We start from the raw sequence: 22,678 nt of genomic DNA, 5'->3' as shown, positions 1-22,678 counted from the left end.
GCCAGAAATATGGTGTCATTTGCCAGGTTTAAAACATATGTCACCACTTGTAAAGATATTTATCAACTGACAATTTAATTATCTGCTTAAAGGTGCTAAAGTTATTATATGTGTGTGTGTGTGTGTGTGTGTGTGTGTGTGTGTGTGTGTGCACGCATGTGTGTTTGTATAACCTGGAAGATATTTAGGGCTTGAACCAGCACAAATGGACTAAGTGGTTGAAAACCCATTTGGAAACTGACTTACGGCCCAGAATGCTTGTTTGGACGGGCTTCCAGTCAGTCATTTTATAGACACACTATGGGCCACTGAAGATCCTGGGGCAGAGATTTGTGTACATGGGTGGGAACATGGCGGTTAGCTCAAGGAGTAAAAGAAAAAAGATAATATTAATATTTCAGACATCAAACCCACCTACATACCTGTGAGAGACCTAATCTTGATTTCTTTAAAAAATAAATAAATAAAAGACTTATCAGACTAATCTTACCTAATGCACCTTTAACTGTGTCCTGTATGTTGAATCATTTAATTAATAAACTCCAAGGATGCATCAGAGGGTCCAGATTTTCATTCCTCACTGTAAATACATAGTATACTTTTTTTTATTAGTTTCACTGTATTTAGTGAATAACACATAGCAATGATTTAAATGGTAATACCTCCACCAGTAAATGTGTAGGTTCCTTACACCTTCATGCACTTTCTGAATTTCACCCACAACACAAATGTCTCTCCTGTCATCTAAACTTTATCCTAGTATATCAGCATTTTGCCAGTGCACATTTTACATCCAAGCAGACTGGACCCTAATACACTTTTGTGAGCCACTAAAAAAATCATAGTATATACAAGTTATAGTTGATACAGAAATTTACTGAAAGTTTCAATCAAGACCTGGGGATAAATTAGGATGGGGGGAGAGGAGGGTGAAGGGATGAGCTCACACTCCTTTGGTTTATGTGTATAAGAGATAGTACTATAATTGGACAGAAACATAAATCATAGTATGACATAATGGTGACAATAAAAGTGATGTAATACAAATGTCAAAACTGACAAACAAACTGAATCACCTAAAAATTAAGCCCTCATAAATGTATGAAAAAAACTAGTTTTAATCACATTTGCACATGTTGAGAGCTCCATATAATAAATAACACAATACTGAAATAGTTGACACGTGAAAGTATTAGGCCTTCCCCCACTTCCTAAATCTCAAAATAACCCTTAAACAAAACCATAGTTAGAACACATATCACACATCTTAATTCTGTTGTGATAAAAGAGTAAAAGGAGTTTTAAAAAAGAGTCAAAAGTGTTTGTACACTTTCCTAATTTTGGTACAATTTAACACAATTACTGGCACAGAGTAATTAAAAATGGAGAATGTTTTTCCTTACCACCGTCGCTGTCATCTCTGGCTTGCTCATTAGGGACAAATTTATCAATTTAAAATTTAGATTGGAAATTTATATATTTCTGTAAAGCTGCTTTGTGACGATGTCAATTGTTAAAAGCACTATACAAATAAAACTGAATTGAATTGAATTGAATTGATCATTTTTCTGTCATTCACACTGCTTTACATAAATTTACATAAATGACAAATTAATGTCATGCATAATAAATACAATAAAACAAAATACATAATTCATACTGACTGAGAAGTGCGTAGAAAATTAGACTTTTGACCTTTTTTTCTAGGTGTAAATGCATTTTCTTATTTACTTCACTTTCAAGCATTTTTAATTAGAGCATTTCTACTTTATCACCTCAAGAGTCCATAATTTAGTACAATTTATTGTTTCTATTTAAACTTATATGTAATACACATTACTCAATCCATAAGTATGTGATTGGTTTTATCTGTAAAAATGTCAGACATTACTTTAGGTATATTATATGCAATTTATATGTTCAAAAATGTCTCCTCAGCTGCTGTTTAACTGGTCTATTCATATTTTATTAGTAATATAAGAGTTAATCACAGGAGTGAAGCAATTTCACAGGCTCCAGACTCTGCAAAAGTCTCTCAGATGATCTCACAGCATTAAATGCTATTGACAGAATTTTTCCCTTGATTAGTTTTTTCTTTTTTCCTTTTTACAGAATATACATATGCATATATATGTACATACACACCTCAGTCTCTTATTTGATATTTATAATTACTATATAGATATTTATTATATTTTTATTTATCCCCTAAAGCATTGGTTTGCTACAGTTTAAGTCTAGATTTACAGTAAACATAATCTAGGTTTAAAATTATGTCAAAGGGATGCTTTACTAAAATTTAAATAGGATACTTTACTGAGACTTTAAATGTTTTATTTTATTTTGAATATTATTACTGAAATTATACTATACAGTAAAATAATTATATCTTTTTGTAACAGTCTGTTAGTAGTCTTTCAGTCTTTTTAAAAAAAACTGTGGTCATCTACTTATATATATCTGTGTGTGTGTGTGTGTGTGTGTGTGTGTGTGTGTGTGTGTGTGTGTGTTAAACAATATATTCAAAACAAGCAATACATATTAGATCAGCCTTTTTGTAGACTAAATGTTGTAGACTACATTCCTTTTAGATTTTTGCTTCCTGCAGCCCAGCAGACTACTCTGACACTTTACCACTCATTAACAAAAGATTCATGAATTAAGTCTTTGAAACCAGACAAAAATCAGTTTGCAGCACACAAGCAGCACAAAGTTAATGATCAGATGAGGGTTCTTTAGCCATTGTGCACATACAGCTCTGAGTTCATAATCAACAAGGCCAAACTGTTGTTTTGTAAAAGCAGCAGTCTGAGACTGTGGCCAGACTTGTTTACCACAGCAGCATGAACCAGACAAAGGCAAATCACTCAGGTAAAGACAAACTGAGTCCATTAACATGTTTACAGACACCATTCAAAATAAGAGACAAAGCTGGAACAAATAACAGGCTAAATTCAAAATATTCAATATTCAAAATTAATTCAAAGGATAAAATAGCAGATTTTTAAACAACAAAGAGGGCAAATATGTTTTTCAGCATGATATTTGAATATCTGGCTGGAGATAACAATTCAGAAGAAAGCACCAGTGGATTACTCATGTGTGTCACACTGCCAGTTCATTTTTATATACAGCAAATTAATGGCACATATAATAAACAGAATGCAACACAATACAGTAGATAAACTGAGAAAAAACATGCATGGAAATTATACTCTATAGATATAACAGCATTTTGTTTTTCATTCATTCACTTTACTGTACAAGCTTTGCGTCTTTTGTAGCTCGTATGCGATTGCTCTTGCATTGGAAATTAGCAATCTCTCATCTAAACATGCCTGGCTCGCAGACTTAATGTCACACTCCACACACTTTTTTGGCACACTCCACACACCTTTTTCACACACTTTTTTGACACACTCCACACACTTTTTTGACACACTTTTTTGACACACTCCACACACTATTTTGACACACTTTTTTGACACACTCCACACACTTTTTTGACATACTCCACACACTTATTTGACACACTTTTTTGACACACTCCACACACTTTTTTGACATACTCCACACATAAAATTCTATAAATCATGACAAAGTCTGATCTTATACTTTGTCAAGATTCCAGCTATATTTATATCATAAATTAATATACAGGTTATATTTCCTTGCCACATGTATCTCATGTATGTTTTTTTCTCTTTCTTTTTTTTTCCTTATTATTTATCCTTTATCATGCCATTGTTATTACTTTATTATTGTTTAAAATAATTTATCATGGCTTAATTTTGCCTTGATTATTGTTTTTAAATGGAGCCATATATGTTTATGCCTAATATTTGCATATTCTTCTCTCACAAGTCCAAATAAAAACATAAAAAAACATTTTTTGAGTATGAATATACCTCAATCTTTCAGAAAAATATGAAGTTTGTTTTGGTTCTCTTGTAAAAATGTCATGCCTATTTCTATATGAGAGAAACACAAGACTATTAAATGTTTTATTCATAAAAACTCACAAATAGTGATGTGGCAAGAATGATGTGGTAAATGGAATATGAAAGACAATGCATACAAGTGAAACAAGTGGTCTCCTTTTATTTCCCCTCAGGGTAATTGAGATAATACCATGAATTGAAACCTTAACATGCCATTTTCAGCTTCCATAAGATGTAAATACTTTGAAATAATTGATCAGTCTGAAATGCCCAGCATTTTTGGACTTATTTTCTTGGTCTAGGCAATCTCATGTGACCTCTTAGGCCTGTACATTACAATGCCCATGTTCTATTGCACATTACAGTAATAGTGATAATTATTTTGATATTGTTGTTAAAATAATCACTCACTAACACATTTATAATTTTCAGTGTCATATTCAGGCTTATTCTGCACTACGTTATTGATTATTGCAAGGTAATACCTGAAATAGAATATTTAAAATAAAGAATATAGCTAAATCATAAACATGTACTTGTATATAGAATGATGAAACTGAAGAAACTATAGAAATAAACTCATATATTTAACACAACCACGAGAAAGTTAGAATCCAGTCGATAGGCTATGCAGCCAGTAGGCCACAGGGTATAACCAAGCACTCCCAAACTGTGCAAGTAAACAATAAATACAAATAAGCCTTGAGGTTAACTAACACGACAACCTGTACCATCAACACAAAAAGGCATTTAATCTACAGTCAAGGGAACATGAGTTTGAATCCTGAAAATACCATAGCGTTCTGAGTCCAAAAGAGCAAACTTGTTCATGCTCTTTATTTGTGAGGAATGGCATACTCTCTCTTCCCTGTCAATCAGAGCAACACTAGCCAATCACGGGCATCTATGAGCTGATCTATGCTTAAGAGGGCAGAGGGCACGTTCCTCTGAGTGACATAGCGAGGTTCACGTCTTGAAGGAAGCATGCACTCGCTTTTGCCCACCAGTTGGTAGCTGTCATGGGACAGGGCAGAACTAGCTAGTTGGTGAGAATTGGCAAATGACCACATCGAGAGAATAGATTATAAGCAAATAAAATCCTATCACCAGCACTCAAGTGCAGCTCATAAACTATAAGAAAAAATTCTGATGCTAATTAATGTTTCACTTATGGAAACTGTGAAATGGATAGGTAATACTAATCCTATTTTAATTTAATTGTGAAAAAAAAAAAGTATCATGAAGTAAAATCATAGCTCATGATTTTATGCTATGCTAGATCTCTGTCTTCTAATGACAGCCAGTTTTTTGTTCAACATGCCTCCAGCCTGAGGTGAATGATGTGTTCCTCTACAGATATGAACACTCCTGAGGCTCCTTTTTTTAAAATATTTTTGTAATCTGATGGGTTCTGTCTTTTTTTTCTTTACGTATTTTGTAGAGTACTCAAACAGGTTACACATATTGTAACCCACTGTAATAATGGAGTGTACCTTATAATAGTTTGTGTACTTATAATTCTGCTTTTTAAATAGCTGAACACATTTGAACTTTATCTGTATGGCCTACCTCAATTTAAAAAAAAAAAAAAAAAGTTGAATAATATGGCATTTGGGGGAATATGCATCCAAAATTGTCTCAATACTATTTATTCTAAATAGCCCATTTATTTAAGTCTTTCTGATTCATTGATTATTAAAATATATATATATATAAAGCCTTTTTCCAGAAATGTTTGTTTCAGGTTTTTGTTTCAGATAATTTTCTAAGAGTGACACAGACACGAAGCTTAATTACAGGGTATTCTCTTAACCAGCTAATTAAACCTAACTGAGGGACGATACAAGGATACCGTATGTTTCAACTGTGTGTGTTCAGTAAGCATGGATAACCCATAATGCAAGAAATAACATCATGAACTTATAATAAAATGTGTAATAAGGATAACCTAGCTGCTTGAGCTCTAAAAGGTGAAGTAGAAAATGACAGGAAAAAGAGGGAAATTAAAGCTGAGTGTAGCATTTAAAAGTCATTGATGCCGGTTGTCCTGCAGACACATGCTGGCTTTCTGACTCACTGTAAAATGCAAGCAACCTTCTCTGAACAATTGCATTAAGTGCGCTGCAAGCTCTTCAGTTAAACACGTCACTTAAAATAGCATGTTACAAATGGAGAAATATCCCTCAGTGGAAACAGGCACTAGTTTAGAGGGATGACCAATAGAACATCACATTATGCACAGAGGGCGCTTGCAGAAGAGATGAAACGTATAACTACATCCAGTGATTATGGAGTGCAGTGATAAGTAATGCATAGATTATATATAATATATAAAATATATATAATCATATTTATATACAGTATGTAATTAGATTTAATTAATAAAAACTACAGTGTTACGCTAAAGAAAAAAAAGGAAACAGACCTGTACATTATTTGCAGTCAATAAGTTAAAGCGTGTTTATAGGCATACACATTTATTTATGTTTTTATATTTATTTGTTTATTTATTTATTTTACAGCAAGTATAATGTCATCAGGAAAACCTATTAACAGAAACTTATCACTATATTATAGATACATCATATATATATATATATATATATATATATATATATATATATATATATATATATATATATCTCACTATATTATATACACATGACACTATATATATATATATAGAGAGAGAGAGAGAGAGAGAGAGAGAGAGTAATCAGCCCATTAATATAGAGAAACTAAGAATTTGTTTTTGTGTTATCAGATTTCAGCTGTAATGCGTGTGTGGCCTTATTTCACCCTACTGTATCACACTGTTGATTGTTGATTAGGTTGTACGCATGATCTCCAATGTATAAATATGTGGTATCACTTATATCCATTTTATGTAGAGGAAATAAAAAGAAATGTAAAAAAAATGTAATTTAAAATGGACACACTAATTCTCTTTTAGACATGAAACCTAACGATGAGGGCCACTAGTTCTGCATTTAATAATTACTTTTGTACATTCTCAATTATCTCCAGACACCTTATTAAACCTGCAAATTGCAAGTTAAAGATAAATGATGGTGTATTATAATAATCAACTACGTGAGTTCATGTGTTTTATATATACTCAATATATAATAAGTATACACTTACTGTCCACTTTATTAGGAACAGCTGTACACTTTATCAGGAACACCCGGATACCAGCTCATTCATGCGGTTACTCGATCAGCCAATCAGCGCAATGCATGGGCAGCAGCGCAATGCATGAAATCATATAGCTAGAGGTTCATATAGAGAGAGCTTCAGTTACTGTTCACGTCAGACATCAGAAGAAGAACAGTGTGATCTCAGTGACTTTGACTGTGTCATGATTGTTTGTTTGAGTATTTCAGAAACCTCTAACGTCCTGGATTTTCACACATAACAGTCTCTAGAGTTTACACAGAATGGTGCAAAGAACAAATCCATTGAGCGCCATTTCTGTGGACGGAAATGTTTTGAGTTGGCAGAACTGGTTTGAGCTGACAGGGTGGCTAACTCAAATAACCACTCTTTACAAATGTTGTGAGCAGAAAAGAATCACAGAATGCACAAAATGTCAAACCTTGAGGTAGATGGGCTACAACAGCAGAAGACCATATCGGGTTCCACTCCTGTCAGACAAGAACTGGAATCTGAAGCTATCGTGGAGACAGACTCACCCAAACTGGACAGTTAAAGTTTGTAAAAAGCTCACCTAGTCTTTTTCCAATCTTCAACTGCCTCATTTCTGTGAGCCTGTATAAAAATAACAAAACTTCAGTGCTTGAGCCCTGTGTACAGTGAAATAATTGATGTTGAATGATATAGATATATATAATGTTCCTCTGAGTTCTGTTTCATGTGAATTCTGTATGCGTGAATGCTGGATCAAGGATCGGAAACAGTGAGTTGTCTCATGACTCAAACTGACACATGGAATGTTTTTCAAAACTTGCCGTGAATCAGTTTCTCTGTAGGAGCATTTCCATTTATTCCACGTCACAAAATTGATGAGAATGAGAATATAATTGCATTTATAAGCCTTTATTTTTCTACCTCGGGGGCATTGACACAATACAATGATTCAATCGTACTGCACTCACTAAGATTGGTAATATGGTGAATACACACGCTCAGAGCATCTAATCAAAGCAAAATTTAAAAGTGTTCTGTATTTAAATAAAAACTACAATACAGTAGGATGCACAGAGAAAGTGTGAAATTAAGTACGTTTGTTTCTTTCATTATCTTTAATGTTTTCATCAGGGTGTGCTAGTAACAGTTACATATTTTTACACTGAATGAAAATTTCACATATATGCACAGTATATATATATATATATATATATATATATATATATATATATATATATATATATATATATATATATATGAATCCTCCTTTGAATTATCATGTAAAGTGAGCTGAATTGAATTGTTAATTGTTACTGCAGTGCAATTTGAACATGTTTCACGTTCATGCATGAATAATGTAATGTTTTAACATAACTGTTATTAAATTAAATGCAGAATCAAATACAGAATATGTTCAGGTAACGTTCAGTGTTTCAGCGACACATGCACGAGAGACGTACTGGCTCAGAGCTCACTGTTTAATCTGGCATCATTCGTTGTGTCTTAAAAAAAAAACCTCCTTCATGGATGTAGCAATAATAAATAACTAAAGTTCACACTGAATGTGAATCCTTAATGAGTTACAGGAAAATTAAAAAAGAATTGGCTATATATAAACTAATAAAAATTCTATACAATGCTGTAAAGGGTATGTATAGCATATGTGAGATGATATATGACTCGTGATATGAATAAAAGAAAAAAAATGTAATCATGAACAGATATACTCAGCATTCATGTTAATATTTGTGGTATAAAAGAGAGAACTCCTGTCGTCTGTTGGCTCAGGCTCCCCTCCCTCTCTCTCCCTCTATCTCTCCAAGCTCTCTCTCTCTCATCACGGCCACTAGCTCAGACAACAGGGCTGGAATAACCTGCACACAAATCAAAACGCAGGGTTACCACTCGTTTTTGCTTTAGATATACTTTGTAAGAGGTAAATCTGTTGTCTCAATGCATCAATTCCGCTTGGTTAGAAGAGGGGCATGCATTAGCCAGAGCTAAAATGTTAAAATGTCACAAGGCCCTATTGTTTCGGTGCCATCTTGAAAATATTTGGAAAAAAGAAACATTTAGTTAGGAGATGATACTGTGTTACTAATGAGCATAATTGAAATTTGACATAAACAGACATGCATGCACACACACACACACACACACACACACACACACAAACTCACGACTCACGATTTGGGCCAAATGCTATTGCTTTTATTTCTGGTTTCTTATAAGAAGTAAAGCTGGAGGTATCTACAGAATATAAATATGCTTTTTGTTTGTTTTATTAACTAAAGATGATCCTTTATATGCTGATTTTGTAGTTGAATGACCTAACCTCTGTATTCTTCAGCCATCAGGCCTGTAAGAATGGGTGGAGTGGTTCGCTCAGAGGACATAAAGAAATAAAATCTGTTCAAATGCTAAAGTATCTCTTAAAGAGATGCATACATATAGTGGAGGAGAAAGCCTATAAAGAGTATTACGCAGGTGCAAAGACATAAGATTTATCCAGTGCACTATGTTACAGTGCTTAAATTTTAAACTATTACTGTACTTGTGTATTTGTGTACAAAAATGATGTGAAACTATGTTATTATATTACAGTGATCAGCATATCACTTTATAACTGTGTGTGTGCACGCAATCAGGCAACTGTCATGCTAAAAATATAAATGCTTTAGAAACTACAAGGCATGTATAAATACAAACTACATGCTTTATATTGTATTAAAAGAGGAAGAGGGAAAAAGGTCAAGCCAGTGCTGAAAGTTGTGTGAAAGTGTACCTCTTAGTGCTGTAAAGTTACATAGTAAGAGGAGATTTATAAAAACACATACATTTACAAACATCAGAATTGCTTTATTTTACTAAATGAGCATATAACAGAGTGTACAATAATTTCGCAACCAAGCACAAGCATACGAAATGCATGTACATGCTAAAAGAACATACAAAGCCATACACACCTCTGACGTCAACAAGTTATCAATTTATTTGTCACTTGATTGGTGTACCTAATAAACTGGCAGGTCAGTGTATATACACATACAATGTACATATGTTATGCACAAAATATTTATGTACTAAATTGCCAGATTATTAGGTAATCATGTAACTCGTAAACTGCAACTCAGTGTATATGATGATACAATATAAGAAGTAACCGATCAAAACAGATCCTAAAATGATAATCAACAAGAGCCGAGAGTTCAGATGTGTAACAAACAGTAAAAGTAAAGAGAGTAAACTAAATCAGGAGTCTTTTATGACAGCAAGTTGGTGAAGTAAGTGTTTCCCAGTCCTGGTCCTCCACTGTGCCACACCTGAATCAACATGAATCACTTCATTAAGCCTTTTGTGATGATCAAATGGGTGTGTTTGAGCAGGACACACAGCTGTGCAGTGGTAGGCAAGCACTGGTAAATTCTAAGTGAAGTGTTAACTCAATGTCCAACTGTATAGAGATATATGCAGACATTCAGGAGAAAACAGAGTAGCTTGTTTCAGTCTAGGTAAGCAGTGTGCAACAGCACCTGTGAAAAAAAAAAAAGAAAAAGAAAAAAAAAAAAACTCCAGGTGTCACGATCAGGCTGCGGTTTATTTTTGCATTGCGTTTGTCCTTTCGTGCATGTGTTTATTCCCTTACATCGCGATGCCACGTGTAGCACAGAAATGATAGCATCTAATGAACAAAGATCCGCGCGCTTCTGACATTTGCAATTAGACTTCACGTGCTACATCATTCAAAGGCGGGGTTGGACACACCAAATACACCGTTGTGAAGGGTGAGAGGGAGGGGAAAAAAAGACAGGAGCAGATGTTTCAGGTTTTCAGCAGGATGCAAGAATCAAGGCTCGCCAAGTGGATATCAGAAACGTAGTGAAATAAGAGTGGGAATGAGACACAGCCACAGCCTCCTCGTCGCTCGTGCCCTCCGCAAATGCTTTTTGGGGTAAGGGCTTCCCAGGAATAGTCATGAACAGCAAGCCCAGACCGCAAAAAGATTCGTGAAGGACTGATGATCACATAGTCCATGTCCAGTATGCGAAAAATGCATATATATATATATATATATATATATATATATATATATATATATATATATATATATATATATATATGCAGCTCTTGATCATAACTGTGAGTGGCAATCCGTGCTGAGCGCGAGCTCGCCTTGTGCATCAGACTCCCCAAGTCCAAATCTGCACAACTGCAATTGCAGGAAAGCAGCCGGTCTTAAAGCAGTGCGTCCCTAAAACATCCCAACGCGTGACCATGTCCAGCATCATTCTCATTCATCCTACTGTACGCGTTCTCCTGCTGGGGATGAAGAACAGAAAAGCTGATGTGCTCCTGTCACTCGGTGGATGGATGGATGTGTCCAAGGAGGGGACTTCACAGTAAATAAGAGAGCAGTGCAGGATCTGATTGGCGCAAAACCGAGGGAAAAAAATACCGTCATCGGCCAATCGGTGTCCTTCGCACACAGGAACCCCCCTTTTTGAAAAAAAAAAAAAAAGAAAGAAAGAAAAAAAAGAAAAAAGAGAGAGACAAAATACTTACATAGCCTAATGTATAGTCTCTGTCGAGAACTAAAACCTCAGAAGTGCACTAGATCAACCGGGATGGTGTGTCCTAATCATGCGTCCATCATGTGTCTACTAATCAACAACAAAGACGCATAAACTGAGACGCTTTTCACTTAGTTATTAATAAGATGTAGTAACCCTAAGCGTGCACACTAGTAGGGTAGTTACAGTCCTGTAAAACTGCATAAAATAGGCTCTACAGCTCCCAACATAATGCAACAGCGCGCAAAAGGATCCAAAATACACACTTACCAAAATCCAAAATCATCGCAGCTCCTCCGATCTGTTCTGCTCTTACTCTGATCACAAATAAAAAACCCTGTAGTTCCAGGTCTCATGAATTATAAACACTGGCTATATTTAGACAACCCCACCCCCATCTAAACACACATCATATATATATATATATATATATATATATATATATATATATATATATATATATATATATATATATATATATATAGCACGAGCAAGGCAAGCCCACCCCCCACAGACGCGCGCGCACATGGATACACACGAAAGACACATAACAAACTCTCCCTGTCTCTCTGTCCTCTCCGGCACCTCTCTCCCTCTCCACAAAGCCCATACGAATACTCCACTTTGCTTTTTTGGTTGTTGTTGCTCCCCTTCTTCTCTCAACTCTCTCCGGATTCCAAGGTCAGGAGCGCGAGCGGATGCAAAGGGAGGAGAAAAGCGTCTCTTAATCTCCACAGGTTGTGCAGAAAGCGCTCGCGCTGTGCGTTTGGGGTTTTTGTGTGTGTGTGTGTGTGTGTGTGTGTGTGTGTTTTTGTGAAAGTCAGTCAGTCACGATCTCCCTCCATCTGTCTCCGGCGCCCCTCCTCACGCGCGCTCCATTACTCACTTTCGCAGTCACGACTCGCCAAGCCGCGTCGCTTCCGACCAAACAACACGCCAAAAATGAATTACATGGCACCAGCATGACCATATCCACTCGAAAAATATGGAAATGTGGTCTTTTACGTGTTAAATATGGAGCTTTTTGTGTGTGTCTCAGACCAAACGCATGGCTGATCTACCCACGGCGCTGTGCGCGAGCCCGAGCGCTTTGCACATAAAGCAGATGCAATCCTCTTATTATTATATGGAATGTAGGATATCACATTTCAGGCTAAAAATAAATATATATATAACCATACTTCATTATGTACTTGTAGAGGACTAAATGCATGTCATTTAGTAGCCTACATGTAGTCAGTGTTCAGATGCACACAGATGAGGTGCTTGGTTTACTGCAGGTGGATGTCAGTAATGCTCATAAAACACACTCCAGCAAGCAGCCCATTCTCAACACAAAGAGCATATCACTCAATGATTAGTCCAAGTCAACAGTCCTGAATCACTCCCCCATCCACTAAAAAAATCAAACTAACATGATAGGCACGTTGACTAAGGTGTGGTTAGAAAACACCTTAATGCTCCTTAGGAGTCACGCTGCATCTGAAATCGCATGCTTTTACAGTAATTGGGTTGCCAAACTCAGACCATTTGAAGAAGCGGGAAAACCACAGAAGTTGTTCAGTCAGAAGGAAGAAGGTTTTGGGCAGATGTGGGCAAACTGACAAGTCAAATAACAGCTGGTAAACACATATACCTGGTGGGACTGGTCAAGATTATTGTGCAATGCCACTATTAATCAAACAGTGGATTAAAACTACTCAAATTAAAAGGGTCAAACTGTAAAGGGAACCCTTTTCAAGCCGATAATTCCATGGCTTTGGAAGCTGTTGGTCACCTTTGAGCTGATAGAGTAGAGAAAAGTTTGCCATGGTTGTAAAGCACATAAGCACATATGATTACTTCACTCTTGTAAATTCATCAGCATCTCTGTTCACAGATGATCTGATGGTTAGTGGTTGCATATGGCAGGCTACTTTGGTGTCAGTCTGAAAAGTCCCATACTCACAAAAATATTCTGCTAAAAAAAAGCATGTGTAGTATCATTTAAACATGACTTGTCACAAGTCACGGCAAATAAAGCCAATAAAGGATATATTCACCTTACTCCACTATAAAGGTCTATTGCTTGACACATGAAAAACATTGCAACTATATCAGGATTGTTTTGGCCCAGAACAGAGGACAGAGAAGCTTGAAAAGCGTAGTGGAAAAGCCACCCAGCCCACCCATCTCTGACATTTTTTGTTCTAGGACTCATGCTCCAATTCTGAGTCCCATGAATCATCAGGGTTTCCCCCATTACGGCACCCCTGCACTGAATTCATAGGTTTTTACTACCATGTCTTGTATTTATTGTCAAGTCTAGTGTACTTAATTCCATCCCCCTGCTCTGATTGTGGAAATGCATCAATGCTGGTCCATATCTAAGAAAAGCAAAATCCATGTAATTATAGTTCACGCTATGGTGGTAGCCCAGAAGTTATGCTTTTGAGTACTGCCTGGGGAGCCAATGTTGGGCCATTGAGGATGTGCCCTTACATCTTAACTAGATGGTATTCTGCCTAATTTGTCTCTCTGAATAAAAAGATCTTCTAAATGAAAAAATGGAAGATGTATATGAGAATAAAGTTTAATTAAATGGACTACTGTAAATCAACAAGGCACAGTGTAGATAGAGCAAATATACAGTACAGACCAATAAGCCAAATGATGAATGGACACCCAGAGTACTAAATGAATCTACAATGTCAGAAACAGTTATCTATAGTACAACATAAACATATCTTAAAAAGCACAACAGTGGTTTTTAAAGTCTAATTATGAGTTTTATAAGTAATAGTGTTGCATTAATAGGTCTAAGTTAAGTGACATTACGTCTTTGAATTTTACTCAGTCTCCCTGTCCCTTACTGACTGACTGTATTGAAAACTGCATCTACCTGCCTTTTTTTTTTTACCATTCATTCATTCATTCACTCTTTCATTCATTCATTCATTCATTCATGCATGTTCAGTAACCCCTTTATCCTGGACAATGTTAGGTCAGGGTTATGGTGGATCCAGAGCGTACCTCAAAAGGGCACAAGGCAGGAACCCTTGATGGGATGGCAGTTCATTGAAGCATTTGTAGAATTTCTATACAAAATTTATTGAACACATACTATAGCTATACTATAGATTTTAAATTAGGTTAAATAAAGACTCAATAGAAGCAAACAAGCGCTGCATTCATGATGATGACCTATACCATACAAAACACAAAAGTGCATTATGAGTGTTATTTACTTTATAAAAAAGATTCTATCTAGCACCCTAAAAGATTAATTGATTTGTCCCTCTAACAGGTTTCCCTATTAGAACAGGTTCCAAGTAGAACCCCTCTGTAAATCTACAACTGTTAACCAGGCGAAGAACCCTTGAGTGATTTCATAAGCACACAAAAATGGTATAAATCCCAAATTAGTGCACTGTGTAACATAATCGGGTGTAGTTTTGCTGTTTCTGATTCCAGGTATATTATTAAAACTCAACAAATTCAACAAAAAAGTTGAAAAAAGCTCCTTGAGCCCAAATACAGGTAAATATGACAATGAAATATCTTGAGGACCCACGGAGAACAAAAATGAGGAATTGCAATGACGGAACAGTCGCAATCCAATAGTATAGATTTAATGGTCCTATATTGAGCACTCGTGTCCTGATTGGATAAGCACACACTAGTGAATCAGAGCACATCTGCTGTCTATGACACCTAAGTATTCTGTTGGACATTGTAATTAGCGCAAGAGTACATGATTTGAAATGCATCTGATTAAATTATTATAAAGCATTATAAACCGGATTATAAAGCATTGTTAAACAGAAGGTGAATACAATTCAGGTGTTTTATTCCTCTTTTATCTTTTTTTCATTCTAAGGGTGATATCCTAGTCTATTTTTAGATCACGATCAAACTCTGTTACAGTTTTAGAGCCCACTAGGAGAAGAGGAAAAAGGAAGTGGCTCCCCCACAAGCTGTGTGCATTAAATATTCGTGACGCTCTGCTATGTGAATACAGGGAGAGATTTAGAAATTCAAGACCAGGTGGCCAGTAAATCATCATTTACCACACACCGGTTTTCTGAAATCATATTGAATTTAATATCAACATTGCTTTGTTTCTACTCTTCTGCCAGCACAAAACATTCGAGGGTTTGTTTGACTGCTGCACCCTACACACACTTGTTTGTGCCTATCCCTCCATATAGCTATTCAATCTAGATAGGTAATACAGTTGTGTTTTAAAATAGACAAAAGTAATAATTTTTTTCTCCTTATTTTTTTTCTTCTTTTTGTACAGGGGTGCGTCATTACCAGGCATTGACGTCAAGTTCAGATGAGACCCCCCCCCTCCCCCTCCCCTTCCTCCCTTGCCCTGATTTAAAGACTCTTCATTGCTTTCGGTGGCTATTGTAGTGCTAATGCTATGATCAACTGTTTGGTGGCAACAAGATGATGCATTGGTAATAAATTGAAAACAACGAGGGGGGTTTGCCACGTGTGTTAGATTTCATTAAATATCAATGCTCTCTCTTTCAGCTCCACTGTTCTCTTCCCTTTATTCATTATCCTTCCTTGTTCCCTTTGTCCTTTCTTCCCTTACATATCTATCTATATATCTTAAAGGTTCTGCAGCAGTTTCCCTACATAGAGCTCATTTAGAAACCCTTAAATACACAAAGAACCCTGGAAGAGACCCCTTTTTAAATAAAGATCTAGCCTATCAGTGATGCCATTAATTCTTCTTTGATATTTGACCAATAACTTGCAGACATGTTTCTAAATAGGGCTCAGTGAATGTATTGTTCTATTTTTGTTCACGTAGATCACATATAACTCATACTTGTGGAAAGCTGTGAGGAACACTGAGGAATACTAAGCACAATGGTTTCTTATGGGTTCTTTGGATAGTTAAGGGGTTGTTGCTTGCTTACGTTCTACTTGGAAGCTCTCTCTCTCTGATAGGTAAACCCTCTGTTGTAGGGTTCTGGCGAAGGGACAAAGAATCCCTAATTAATTTATTGTTTCTTAGATTAGCATGCCATCTGTAACCTTAATAGTTTGACTACACACCTTTTTGAGAAAAGTTCACCGTTAACAGTTCTTACCATTCACCACATAGGGTCCTACATAAAATTGTTGAGAGTTTCCCCCAGAAGGACAACCATTTAATAAAAATGTTTTTCATCAAATGACCAGTCTATGAGCTGGTATTCTCTGCCTACACACAAAAATCTGCACCATTTATTATTACAACCACAGTCAAATGAATGCACATTCATAGAGTATGTGTTGTATATGTGTACATTTCATTTGCAATTGAATGCTTGCTAGGGCTTAGAGAGGAGCACTATGGTACACATGTATAACATATTGAAGGAAAAAAGAAGGGGAAAAGCTGCTTGTTTTTGGTTTATGCTGGTATAAGTGATAGTAAGTTGGCGTGTGGACCAGAAACCCAGCATTCGTGACTCTTTCATGAATCAAAATGGCATCTTAGTCATAATTTAGTCATTTTTAAAGCCTGTAGCAGCAGATTTATAGCTTGCATGTTGGCCTGTGAAGCTAGTGGACAGGGTTTTAAACACGGTAGCTGTCCACGGTGCTGAACCCGGGCCGCTTTTAAAATCAGATCAGCTTTTCATGGCACGTTATGTAGAATTGCTGATATTTTGTCATTAGTACCTTAAAAATGTTTTAATACAATAACAGAATTTACTTCCTAACGTTCACTCCTTAAGAAACGTACACTCTCAAAAAAAAGGCACTAAACTGCACTTTTCCTTGTGATTGGGATGGTCCTCTCAAGGGTATCTCTTTTGTACCTTTAGTCTTTTACCCTCGAAAGGTGCCTGTAGTACCTTTAAAGTATTATTCTTAAAGCTAAGACTGATCCTTAAAGTATAACTGTCTTTAAAAAAAATTGAAAGGCTCACTACGTTCACATTACCATGTAATACAAAAGAAGTACTCTTAAAGGCACCACCCAAGCGACAAGCCAAGATCCAGTTTAATACTCTTATAAATGGGTTCTTTACGGGTCCTTTTGATAGTTAAGAATTCTCGAATTCCTAACTGAGTTCTATTCGCAACTCTGATGGAGAACCCTTCATAGGTTCTTCATAGAAACTTTCAGGGTTCCCCAAAAGCACAGCTGTGTAAATGTAACTTTAAGAGTGTGCGCCTCAATCCCGTCAATTTGTCTGGTTATATTTTAACTACAAATTTAAAATCTGATGTTGAGACGCTCTGGTTTAAGCAATGTAGTCTTATATTCTTTCTCTTTTTCTAGTTTTTAGAAGAAGAAGAAGAAGAAGAAGAAGAAGAAGAAGAAGAAGAAGAAGAAAAGTGCGCAATATGTTCGGTTTCTTCTTTCCTCCCTAATAAACATGGATTGGTAACGCTGAATTGCCCTCTGTGTGTGTGTGTGTGTGTGTGCGTGTGTGTGCACGCGCGCGCGCGCACTGTGCCCTGTGATGGAGCTACTGGAGTTCCATCCCTCCTCTCACCCAGTGTCCGACTCTGGATCCACCTTAAATCTTAAAGAGCTTACTGATGATGAAGGAATGTTGAAACAAAAACACTTGGTGTCCTTTATTTATTTATTTATTTATTTTTGTCCTACAACGTGAAGTGAAGTTTCCTATTAAGACCCAGAAGCATGATCGAGCCGCCCGAGTCGTGACTAAAGCAACTACACTGGACTGGAACTGCGTGTTCTTCAGGCGGGAGAGCTTTCCACTGCGTGATCAAGTTAAAAACAAGACTGTACATTTAGTCCTGCTGACACAAAGGTCTGCAAGAAGTCTGCAGTGTAAATGTCCTGGTTTTAAAGGCACGTGTGCTGAAATCACACAAATCGCACGCAAAGAAAACAGTTCAGCTTGGTTGTTTTGCCTCTGTTCTGCGTCCTGCTCAGATCACAAGTCCAGACCAGAAACACAGAAAGCACTTTCTGAACTCTCTGAACCTTCGCTCGGTACTGCTGTTACCGTTAAGGATACATCTTGATGCATGGAGGATAAAGCTCTACCATAAACACTAATTATGTACCTTAAATCAATTTTACAGGTATAGGCTACTATAGCCACATTTCTAGGTGAAACATAGATATGCGCGCGCGCGCCGCGCGCGCGTGTGTGTGTGTGTGTGTTGAAGGAAATCCTCATCACTCACCTTTCTCACGGTGAGAGTTGCCTGGCTCGCGCTCGGTGTGTCCATGTTTTAGTTATTAGACTAAACACTGGACTGAAGTTCAGCCACTGCAGAGCTTACACTGCGTGAATGAGCTCTGAGCTCTGCTCGCTTTTCTCAATGAGGCAAACACACTTTGAACGGGAAGCCCGACATCCCCACTGTGTGTGTGTGTGTGTGTGTGTGTTTAGGAAGGCAGAGAGAGAAAGAGAGAAAGAGGTGAAGGAGGGGTGCCACGTGATTTCTGAACGTCGGAAAAACTCTTCGTGATGATCGGAGCTACTGATAATAACACACGAGCACAGTATTTCTAATTATAGAATAGCATTATATTATAGGCTGTCTGGGTTTAGACTTTCTTATTTCTTATAATGATGTAATATAGTTTATGAGTGAGCACTAGCTTTAGATCGACATTATTTTTTTTAAATTTGATTTGAGTACTATTATTATTAGTAGCCTAGTTGTTGCATTTTTGTGTTTATACCGTCTTAAACCCTCAGTAGTGTTGCCTTCCCGTGTAGTTTTAGGCTCCGCCCTCATCGGAATCATTAGCCAATCGGCGGGCGGCTGGCCTGCATTGACGTCACTGCGTCATTAGGTATCCCTTAGAAACACAGACGTTCAAAAATAGCATCAAATTAATTCAGCTTGGGGTGGAGGGGAGGGGGGGGGTGTGGGGGGAAAAAGGTGAAGGGGTGGATTTTCAATGGGTAGGAGAGAAATGCATATAAGAAATATCACAATTTATATTTACATAGCCTATAATTATACACAAACAATCATGTCGTGCATTTCAGCTAAAGGTAGGTTAATGGCTGAGACATTATCTACAGCACTAAGCAAACTTTCCTAGGAACATTATTTTATACGCATCTTTACCAATTTTCTTTCTTTCTTTTTTTTTTTTTGTCTTATTCCCATCAGCAGATTGTAACCACTTCCCAGGATCCAGACTGCATAACAGTAGTGCTCCTTTTGTACCTACAGTCCTTGCAGAGCTTCGTGCAAGAATGCAGAAGGATGTCAGAGATGGAGAGCATTTTGGAATCCACACTGGATCCAGATTTCAACAAGGAAAACAATAACATTAAGTGCAAAATACATCACTGAAACAGCAGTTATGCTCTCTCAGATTTGTTGTAAGATACTGCATATTGCATACAGTATTTCATACTAAAGCAATCGCTGATGGTTAAGCAGTGTGAGGGACTCCATGTTACCTCGCATCACCCTGTATCTCTAGCTGTATTCCTGTGTGTGTGTGTGTGTGTGTGTGTGTTTCCATGGATGGCTGGTTTGGGGAAACACCTAGTCAGGGTTTGGTTCAGTTAAGCACGTAGCCCTCTAGTGGCTGGTAGTGTTACTTTACAAGACAAAAACAAGAGCTTAAAAAAAAAGAAATTTTAGACACGTAGGAGGCATAAAAATGTGTAAAATATATTACACTAATATTGTGGTTTATAATGCTTATATTGTACACACACTATATATATATATATATATATATATATATATATATATATATATATATATATATATATATATATATATATATCCATACATTCAATTTCTATACTGCTTATCCTACAGGGTCGTGCAGAACCTGGAGCCTATCCCAGAGAGCATGGGGCACAAGGCAGGGTACACCCTGGACAGGGTGCTAATCCATCGCAGGGCACACTCACATACACATTCACACACTCAATCATACATTACGCACACTTTAGACATGCCAATCAGCCTACCATGCATGTCTTTGGACTGGGGGAGGAAACCGGAGTACCCGGAGGAAACCCCCACAGCACGGGGAGAACACGCAAACTCTGCACACACAGGGCAGTGGCAAGAATCGAACCCCCATCGAAAAACAATGTTTTTTTATGTGTGTTCAATGAACCATAAACAATTATTGCACATGCCCCTGTGGAACAGTCCTTAAGACACAAACAGTTTACAGGCGATAGGCAATTAAGGTCACAGTTACAATAACTTAGGACACTAAAGAGACCTTTCTACTGACTCTGAAAAACACCAGAAGAAAGATGTCTAGGGTTCCTGCTCACCTGCATGATCATGCCATAGGCCTGCTGCAGGGAGGCATGAGGACTGCAGATGTATATATATTATATATATATTATATATATATATATATATATATATAGAGAGAGAGAGAGAGAGAGAGAGAGAGAGAGAGAGAGAGTATAGTATAGTATTGTTCAGTGGTCTTAAGTTTAAAACAATTAAAAAAAAAAAAAAAGTTGCCACATCATACTCATTATACACATCATAATTTGTCTTTGCATTTAAAAGTTCAAAAATTCTCTTGGGTACACTGTCATTCAGTTTTATAAGGAAGAACTGGCTGGTGAATTGTTCCAGGCTTCTAGACTAATACTTCACTATATAACACTATAATACAGTTCTATACTGTATATAACATACTATATTGAAGTATAATACATTAATGTTACAAGAAATGGCCAAAAGATTGTGGACACCTGACCATCACACCCATATGTCCTTTTTGAACATGCCATTCCATATATAGTCCCCCTTTGTTGTTGTGATTCAATTCAGTTTTTATTGTATTTGCAGAAAAATATCAATTCAGTATATACATTTTTAGATTTACACTTTGATCCATAATGAGCAAGCCAGAGACAACAGTAGCAAGGAAAAACTCCCTGAGATGATATGAGGAAGAAACTTTGAGAGAATCAGATTCAAAAGGGAACCCATCCTCATCTGCGTTATACTGGATAGTGTAATTATAAATAATTCCTTCTATAACAATGAACTACATGGCAAAATATTGTAATTGTGTAACCAGGAAATTCATATAGCCAGGAGACTTGAGTGCAGAACTTTTCATGGTAATAACCTCCACTCTTCTGGGAAGGCTTTACTCTAGATTTTGAAGAGTGACTGTGGGGATTTGCCCATTTAACCAGAGGGAATTAGTGAGGTCAGGCACTTATGTTTGGTGAGGAGGCCTGATGTTCCAACCCACCCCAAAAAAACAGTGAACACTAAACAGTGGGGTTGAGGTCAAGGCTCTGTGCAGGACACTAGAGTTCTACCACTCCAACCGTGGTAAATCATGTCTTCATGGACCTCTTTGTGGACAGTGGTGCGGTCATGCTGAAACATGATTGGTTTTGACCCCTTAATTCCAATGAAGGGAAATTATTAAGCTAGAGCATACAAAAACATTCTATACAATTGTTTGTTTCCAACTTGGTGGCAAAGGTTTTGGGAAGAACCACATATGGGTGTGATGATCAGGTGTCCACAAATTTTAACCATATCATGTACTTAGTTCATTATCGAACAAAATATATTAAGTTCTCTGTAAAATAAAGGTTTGGAAAGATTATTTTTCTTTTCTACTGATGTACTAATACAGTATGCATAAAAGAGCCATATAAGGATAAAAAATGTGTATAAAATGGTAGGTGCCTTTTTATTGTAAATCTCATCACGTCAAATTTGACTGTTTAGATAATAAACAGAAACTAGCTTAATTAGCTACGCTCCAAACCAAACCTGAACTGATTATCTTTGCTTCTTTTGGCATTCAAGGCTTAAGGAAATATCAATTCAGCTTGTGTCAGTTAACACACCGAAAAAATAACACGGTGGGCTACTGGTTGCAAAAAATTTTCAAAATGCAGATTCAGTGCCGTTTTAGAGAGACATCCACCCAGAGCTTCTCAAATGACGCAAGACACAAGTCCAAAGTTGTCCTTAAAAGTAGTTTATTTACTTATTATTAAAGTTCCCCCATCCCCCAAGAGGATGATCTTAATTCTTCCATCACAAGATGGAAACCCCCCC

General features: G+C 36.7%; 1 long non-coding RNA gene across 1 annotated transcript; it reads right to left on the bottom strand.

The window, feature by feature from the left end:
• Positions 1-8,690: 8,690 nt before the first annotated feature.
• On the bottom strand, positions 8,691-12,056 carry LOC128602960 (uncharacterized). Its single transcript, XR_008384920.1, has 2 exons — positions 11,655-12,056; positions 8,691-8,965 (listed from the first exon to the last, which is right to left on the bottom strand). It is a non-coding gene; the product is annotated as an uncharacterized LOC128602960 (long non-coding RNA).
• Between the last annotated feature and the right edge of the window lie 10,622 nt (positions 12,057-22,678).

Source organism: Ictalurus furcatus, chromosome 27 (assembly GCF_023375685.1).
Source record: "Ictalurus furcatus strain D&B chromosome 27, Billie_1.0, whole genome shotgun sequence".
In the NCBI taxonomy this organism is placed as follows: domain Eukaryota; kingdom Metazoa; phylum Chordata; class Actinopteri; order Siluriformes; family Ictaluridae; genus Ictalurus; species Ictalurus furcatus.
The sequence above is the reverse complement of the archived record's forward strand: the minus strand, read 5'-3'. Positions and strand labels throughout refer to the sequence as shown.